Here is an 8,822-nt window from a genome sequence, read left to right as displayed (position 1 = left end):
ATACAGCCTTTATACTGTTTTATTAATGAGATATATCCCGAATCAAATCAAACTGAAAGATGTTATGAAACAACAATATCAATCTTCCATTCTCCTAAAGAATCCAACCCTGCATGGGTCTTTAGCATATAGGGCACAAAAAAGGTAGTACTAAATTTGGAGCATAGTTTAACGGTGTTGGCACCAAGATTAGTGGCGATCGTTCTTGGAGACTCATACAGCCTTTATACTGTTTTATTAATGAGATAACTATATCTCGAATCAAATGAAACTGAGTGATTTTATGGAACAACTTAACAATATCAATCTTCCGTTCTCCTAAATAATCCAACCCCGGGTCTTTCATAGGGCATGTCATTACTAAATTTGGAGCATTGTTACGGTGTTGGCAGGTTCGTTTGCACTCCTACAGCCTTTATACTGTTTTATTAATGAGATATATCTCGAATCAAATCAAACTGAGTCATTTTATTGAACAACTAAACAGTAGGCCTACTAAATGTCCATTTTCCTATAAACTGTCATTACAAAACTAGCTAGATTAGGGATTGTATAGCCGCTCCGAGGAACGTTTGCTATTTCAATTCCCTGCTTGTACTTGGCTTCACGGAGTAATTCGTCCTTTATAATGATTCTCTTCATTTCGGAGCAATGTATGTAGTAATGCTTGCGAACGTACTCTTGTACTAGTACAGTACATGTACCTGTGTATAAGACAGATCCATAGACAGAGTACGCACGCCGCACGTCTGTGACGTAGGGAATAATGAATATTCATATCGCCGTTAATCTTGGTGCCAATATATGCTACCCGTTGTACCTATCACTGCACGTGAATCGACTTAACGTAGGCTAGTACAATTTGTCATGTGTGTGCGGTAGCGCAGCCAGGCCGGATTCCCAGGTAGAATTTCAATGAACGTGAGTTTAATTTTCATTAATATTTGTCTACATGAACTGCTCCAAGACTACTTGTCTAGAGTCTGTAGATCTACTCTAACTTGGATTTAGGGTTTTAATGTTTAATAATATAATGCATGCATTAATTGGCAGGTCACAACCTCGGCTGCGAGCTGTGTGACACAGCAGTGCACAGTTCAGTGCTGTAATAGGCCTACAGTGCACGTGCATATGTTTGTTTGAATTGCATGACAAATGAAGAACGATGGGGGCCATGGCATGAGCCTGGGTTATGATCATGATGATGGGGGCCCTGCAGTCTTAGGGCCCCAGTTTCTCAAAACAACCGACAAGCCAGTCGTACTCGTATTCATATTATCATAACCAAGATAAAGATAACTTTGTCCACCGACTCAACTACGGAGTACGGAGACAACGTCTCTAACCTACAGACTCTAGAATCTAACTGTTGGATCTGATATTTCTAAACAGTTTCACAGACTGACAGAAAGCTTAGTTACAACTTACAACCCAGGTCGAAAATCCCATAGAAACCAGTAGAGAAAACCAGTACAGATTTCTAACGGTTTCTAGTGGTCAATTCTCTACTGGTTTCAATATGGAAAGTGGCGCTTTTTCCATTAGAAACCAGTAGAAAAAAATCGTACTGGAACCAGCAGAAGACCAGTAGAAGACCATTAGCAAAACCTAATGGCACCATTAGGAGACCAGTAGGAATCCCAACTGGAACCATTAGGAGACCAGTAGGAAACAAGTACAAATCCCCACTGGAACCAGTAGGGGACCAGTAGAAATCGATATAAAAACCATTAGAAGACCAGTAGAAAAGAAGTTCTGGAACCATTAGACAAGTAAAAAAGAAGTCATGGAACCATTAGGAGACCAGTAGGAATCCATACAGAAACCATTAGGATACCAGTAGAAAACCAGTAGAAAACCCCAATGGAACCATTAGGAGACCAGTAGGAATCCCAACTGGAACCATTAGGAGACCAGTAGGAATCCATACAGAAATCATTAGGATACCAGTAGAAAACCAGTAGAAAACCCCAATGGAACCATTCGGAGACCAGTAGGAATCCCAACTGGAACCATTAGGAGACCAGTAGGAATCCATACAGAAACCATTAGGATACCAGTAGAAACCCCCAATGGAACCATTAGGAGACCAGTAGGAATCCCAACTGGAACCATTAGGAGACCAGTAGGATTCCATACAGAAACCATTAGGATACCAGTAGAAGACCAGTGGAAAACCCTTATGGAACCATTAGGAGACCAGTAGGAATCCCAACTGGAACCATTAGGAGACCAGTAGAAAACAAGTATGAATCCCCAATGGAACCAGTAGGAGACCAGTAGAACACAAGTAGGAATCCTCAATTGAACCACAGCATTGGTTACATTACATGGTTGACATTTTGTTGATCAGTTTAAATTCTACTACATCAATGCACTTCCAACACAGTACTCCTCACAAAATCTGCCAGCCCTTGTTTTTTTTTTTTGTACTTTAAAAGGGAATGCTGGTCTGCAAAGTAGACACGAAAATGACAGGAGCTGGCATGAAGTTTGCTTCCAACACAATTAACTATTTTCTCGAGGTTCAGCCATTTCTCTCGCAAACGTCTGTTAACAAAAGACATCACAATCATGTTGGTTCATCTTTATCATATTTAACACTTAACAGTGTATCCTTTAATTATCTGTCAGAATATCATACATCATATAGTGATTACAATGACATGAACGTTTAAAAGCAAGGTTAACAGCTTAAGTGAAAAAGGATTTTTTTTACACATTTCAACAACAAAAGAAGAAATATAAAAAAATAAAAAAATGTTAAATTGGCTAATTATTGTCTAGAAATTATGGCCAGTTTTAACAAAGAGAAATCGATCTTGAAAATTTGGAGTAGATGTTTAAAAGAGTAGGTTTGGCAATTTGCAATAGTTATCTTACGGTAGCCATCATGAGTAGAAACAATGAGAAATAGTTTTTGCTGAGAAATTTCGTTTGTAATTTCCCACCATGGAGAATAAGTTCATTTGCACAAATTTAAGTACTTCATTCATGTATATTAAATAGAGAATAATTCACAAATGATTACGCAAAGCATGATTTTGACCTGTAGATTGTCATAGTACATGTAAAAGATTGATATGAAGTTGCAGCAATTGGAAATGTAATATTGTGTACTACATAATATAAGCCTACTACATTCACAAGCAAAACAAATTCATTTACGGTCTTACTATTTTGACAAGTGCTGTGATATGCTGTTCATCAATAAATGTAACTTGATAGTACAGTGTATTATGACAAATTATGACAAATCGATAAACAAATGAAATATGGTCCATATTTAAGAAGGGTTTGAATTTAAAAATGAAATACATTTCATAATTACGAAAAATATAAATGGTGCATAATTCTGGAATTGAAAAAGGGGCGTTAATAACGATATTGAAATAGGGTTCATAATTCGGCAAATGAAATGGTATTATTTTGAATATGAAATAGGATTCATTATATTGACGGTTCGTAATTCCAAAAAGGATAAAGGGTTCTATTTGCATTTTCAGAATAATAAACTTTTGGAAGTATATTGAGCCCTATTTAATTTTCTGAATTATGAACCATATTTCATTTTTGGAATTACAAATCCTAGTTCATTTTCAGAATTAGGAATCCTACTTCATTTGTAGAATTATGAACCCTTTAGAATTTATAAAATTATGAACCCTCAGAAAACGACATATAACAGTTCAAAGATTTCCTATCCATATGAATACATGTACTGTACGTAGGTCATTTTCGTATTGTAATCAAATTTAATGAATACGGTAGGTCCTTGTTAAGTGCCTCATTACCAATTATTAAATTCACCTGTTACGAATAAATGTATTTAAATAGTCAGAATATAAATTGAATACATTACGTGTTGCTAGTACTATAGGTAGGACAAACATTATGTCTTGCCCTACCTAACAACACATAATGTTTGCATATCGCATTCTGACTATTGAAATACAATTATTCTTAATACATGTAGGTGAAAGAGATAATTTGTTCCGCGGCAATTTGATTTGATTAATAACGAAAATGGCCTAATCACATTATGTTACATAGGGCTTACCCTTTACACTTTTTAAAGGGAAATCCAACCTTAACAGACAACTATACTTTTAAAAAATAGCAAATTAAATCTGACAGAAAATAAGGTGGTTATGGATTGTTGAAAGCTGTAATCACTAAACCTAAGGGCATTTTAAATTGGCTGAATCGGTAATGTCACTATGACGAGCTGCTGGACTACTTTCCCATTTATTTCAACACACAAAATGATTTAAATATTTTTTTTCTTCAAAATGTATGATTCACGAGTGGCTTTTCTATGTAGAGGACCTGTAATAATGTGCTATTCATAATACATTTTGAGTAGTTCTCAAAGGGAGAAGGCACTTAAAATAAAAAGAGAATTTATTATATTTCATTAACAAATGGGAGAGTTGTCCCATGACTACAGGTGTAATAATAATAATAATAGTGGGTTCTTGTGTAGCGCTCATGTCAGTCAGATTTGACCCTCCTGGCGCTCCCGATTATTACCCTGGCTTTAGCACGGCTGCCATACGGCGCTCTAGCATTTCATTGAGATATGCATGGATTTAGTGATCTCATATTTATATATTATCACAACTCCCTTTATATTGGCCCGATTTATTTCAAACTTTCGCCTTTCTATTTCTCTTATTTTTCAGCTTCCATTTCAATGAACTTATTACAAGGGTTGGATTGTCTTTTAAGGCTCGTTCAGATATGATGCTGGAGCTAACATAAAGTTCTATATGCTTTACATTTCTACATATTATAATACAGAGATCACTGAATATGCGCAGTCCAAAATATACAAAAACATGTAGGTCCTTTGTTACCGTTCACTTTAAACATAAAACAAAACTGCAGCATTTTTTGAATTTTTTGGGCGGTTCACGTGCCATACCTGAATAAAGTCTTAAGTGCTTAAGATTGGAATCGATTTGTATTGCATCTACCTCATTCAATTTTTCTCTATTACCAACTTATATAATTTGCCACAGGTTTTAGGAATTGACATTGTGATATGAAGGGGGTGGGGTCGAGTATGAGACTGATCTACTACATAAGCATTATGAAACAGGTCTACTTCATAAATAGTAATAACAAATTTATGCAAATACAGAGATCTTTTACCCAAAGTGTTAATATGTATGTTTGTAAACCCTGGAATTCATTAAAATGGCAAGTGACATGAATGGGCATCTCAGTTCTACATCTAAGCTATTCAGGTTCGTGGCTATAACTCACTCCCCCCCCCCCCCCCCCCACCCATCTCTCTCTCTCGATATCTCTATAATGAAGGGGAAAGTAACCTCTGTGTGTGTGTAGACCTCATTTTGGAAATATTCCTCTTCAGCTTGGACTCATGGTTTAGATTTTGGGTGGAATCTCCTGTATAATGCAAGTGCTGCTTGATCCAGGGTACATACCGGTACACGCAAAGAATTCTAATGCATGAATATAGAGCAAAAAGAAAGGAAAACAAGTTAAGAAAAACTTTTATCCATTTTAAAACTAGAATGTAAACAATGAATTAAATAATGAATTCTGTCAGAAAAGTGCAGTTTCAAAGATTTATAAGAAATAAAATAATCTCTCATTACTCACAAACATAATATAAAACATACCTTTGCATTTTAAACATTTGTTGTCAATGCAAACGTGAATCAGGATTTTTGTGCAAATAATTATCAATACAATTCTAGTTTGCTGATGAGAGTAGAATCAAAGCTCTATTGCTAAGGAGGGAAAAGAACACTGTTTGAAACTCACAAAATATGGTCGGTTATTGCAATATACCTGCAGGTTTTAGTGATCTAAAATTAATTGAATTTTATATATTTGAAACTTAGGAAAAATAAGCATTTCGAACCAGTGTCATGATCAGGGAAAAATTAAAAATATATGTACAGAAATATTACAAGTACATCTACACAATTACCGATAATGGCTTCAACTGTGTCACGAGGCTGCTGAATGCTGATCCAGGAGGTTGAGAGAAAGTAGCATTTTCTGCATGGTCTCACGTCAATATAGGCCTACTGTGTCCACAATATGCTTTGAATCCACTGTTTGGCAAAAGATGTCAAAAGATGCCTACAATTAATAAGAACAAAAATAAAGTTAAAACAAATTGAACGGTTGATGCATGTGCAACACACATACATGTAGGCCTACTATAAACTTCTTTGTACAGCCTGCGGGGGAGGAATTTTGTTTACCATTTACGGGTCTAGCTGTTTATTTCCAGATGAGGGCTTCTGTTTATATTGTGCGAAACTGCGAACACACCATAAAGTGATTAAAGCCCCCTTCCCCGCTTGTCTTGAAATTAGGGTGCGTTGCAGAAACGGAGTACCGCCTTAACGCACTCTTTCGGGATAAGCGCGGGGGGGGGGGGGGGGGGGGGGGGGACGGCGGCTTGTCTGAATATCAAGACATTTATGATTGGAATTCAAAATTTCAAAAAACGTTTTCCCCAATGGTTTTATAACACTACAGTCTATTGGGGAAAATGAGTATGGTAAAACTGGTCACTCAAAAGTCAAAGATTTTTACTTTTTGAGGCACTTCATCAAGTTCATGATCATTTTGAAGCGCAATTTTGTTAGGGCTTCAATATTACACCATATCACTGACACTGATAATACGTAGGGCCATGCATCATAGATTTAACATTGTTAAACGATGCCTTTAAAGCCATGTGTAGGTGAATGCACAAACTTGCATCAAGATCTAACATAAAAATACATGGATGGGACAATACATTTCTCATCTTTGCGGCAGGCGTTGAAAGCATTCCTAGTAGACACAATCATACATTAATTACTACGTTTCAAAACAGAAAACAGTTACTGCACATATTGCAAATAAATTAGGTAAATCTAAGACTTACCCATATTGAAGAATAGCAGGGGAAAACAAAGTAATAAAAAGATTTTGTCTCTCTGCTCTGGCTCCTGTAGCTGTTGAGGATAGGAATGGCTGTCTTGCTGTCATGTGTGTGTGTCATAAGGCATGGCCTGGCTGGGTACACGCACACACTGCATGCATTGATTACATGTGCACACACACACAGTGCTATAGTGTAGCCCAGAGAGACGCCAGCTGTGTAGCCGTTTAAAAAAGGCGGCAGTCGCATTTTGGGGTTTTGGGGCTTGTATAATCTTGATCAATATTGCAGACCTTACAGGGCATATGTCAAGATGTTGCACAATCTGTAAAATAAAACTATTAATATAATGACTAATGACATTTTAGAGTTTTTCATCCCTGTTTTGGGGTTTTTAAATAAATATAGTCAGACTGATTCAGAGGCGGCGCTAGATCTTACTGATTTCTATTTGTTTCAACTGGTTTTCAAATCCATTGACATGGGCTCGATCTGCTGGTTTGTAAAGGTTTCTAATGGTAATTGACTAAAGATTTTTACACCCATGTTCAAACCATTAGAATCTACTGGTTTCTATCAGATTCTAGTGGTCTTCAAAACCATTAGGCTCTACTGGTTTTGTAAAGGTGTCTAATGGTTTGACTTAAGATTTGTGCATCCATAATCAAACCATTAGATCTTACTGGTTTTTATTGGTTTCTACTGGTCTTCAAACCATTACAGTCTACTGGTTTGTTAAGGTTTCTAATGGTTTGACTTAGGGTTTTTACACCCATGTTAAAACCATTATATTCTTTTGGTTTCTATCGGATTCTAGTGGTCTTCAAAACCATTAGGCTCTACTGGTTTTGTAAAGGTGTCTAATGGTTTGACTTAGGATTTGTACACCCATGTTAAAACCATTAGATTCTTCTGGTTTCTATCGGACTCTAGTGGTCTGCAAAACCATTAGGCTCTACTGGTTTTGTAAAGGTGTCTAATGGTTTGACTTAGGATTTTTACACCCATGTTAAAACCATTAGATTCTTCTGGTTTCTATCGGACTCTAGTGGTCTGCAAAACCATTAGGCTCTACTGGTTTTGTAAAGGTGTCTAATGGTTTGACTTAGGATTTTTACACCCATGTTAAAACCATTAGATTCTTCTGGTTTCTATCGGATTCTAGTGGTCTTCAAAACCATTAGGCTCTACTGGTTTGTTAAGGTTTCTAATGGTTTGACTTAGGATTTTTACACCCATGTTAAAACCATTAGATTCTTCTGGTTTCTATCGGATTCTAGTGGTCTTCAAAACCATTAGGCTCTACTGGTTTTGTAAAGGTGTCTAATGGTTTGACTTATAGATTTGTGCATCCATGTTCAAACCATTAGATCTTACTGGTTTTTATTGGTTTCTTCTGGTCTTCAAACCATTAGGCTCTACTGGTTTGTTAAGGTTTCTAATGGTTTGACTTAGGATTTTTACACCCATGTTAAAACCATTAGATCCTACTGGTTTCTATCGGATTCTAGTGGTCTTCAAAACCATTAGGCTCTACTGGTTTGTAAAGGTGTCTAATGGTTTGACTTAAGATTTGTGCATCCATGTTCAAACCATTAGATCTTACTGGTTTCTACTGGTCTTTAAACCATGACAGTCTACTGGTTTGTAAAGGTTTATACTGGTTTTACTTCACAGTTCCTCCTGATCACCAATAGACTCTAATGGTTTCTTGAAAACCAGTAAAACCATTAGAATATCTCTACTGGTTTCTACTGGTTTCTAAAGGAATTTCGACCTGGGAAGTTACACATCACGCAGAAATTTAGCTTACATTTAGCGCATGCGCAGAACGTTCATCCGATCTCAGTCTCATTTTCGTAAGTTGGCGCCTAGCCTAGCCGACATGGACCCTTCAGATTGGCTC

The 8,822-nt window shown here is 36.6% G+C and overlaps 1 protein-coding gene and 1 long non-coding RNA gene across 2 annotated transcripts in view; one reads left to right on the top strand and one right to left on the bottom strand.

The window, feature by feature from the left end:
• Window positions 1-819: 819 nt before the first annotated feature.
• LOC764044 (TATA box-binding protein-associated factor RNA polymerase I subunit C) overlaps window positions 820-8,822 on the top strand; it is a 29,334-nt gene continuing 21,331 nt past the window's right edge. The window contains exon 1 of the mRNA XM_030976628.1: window positions 820-921. The gene's annotated coding sequence lies outside the window, so the exon portion shown is untranslated. The remainder of the gene's footprint in view (window positions 922-8,822) is intronic.
• On the bottom strand, window positions 4,970-7,019 carry LOC115920584. The gene is made up of 3 exons (XR_004062415.1): window positions 6,920-7,019; window positions 5,966-6,120; window positions 4,970-5,471 (listed from the first exon to the last, which is right to left on the bottom strand). It is a non-coding gene; the product is annotated as an uncharacterized LOC115920584 (long non-coding RNA).

This window comes from Strongylocentrotus purpuratus, unplaced genomic scaffold (genome assembly GCF_000002235.5).
Source record: "Strongylocentrotus purpuratus isolate Spur 01 unplaced genomic scaffold, Spur_5.0 spur5_scaffold_9, whole genome shotgun sequence".
In the NCBI taxonomy this organism is placed as follows: Eukaryota; Metazoa; Echinodermata; class Echinoidea; order Camarodonta; family Strongylocentrotidae; genus Strongylocentrotus; species Strongylocentrotus purpuratus.
The sequence above is the reverse complement of the archived record's forward strand: the minus strand, read 5'-3'. Positions and strand labels throughout refer to the sequence as shown.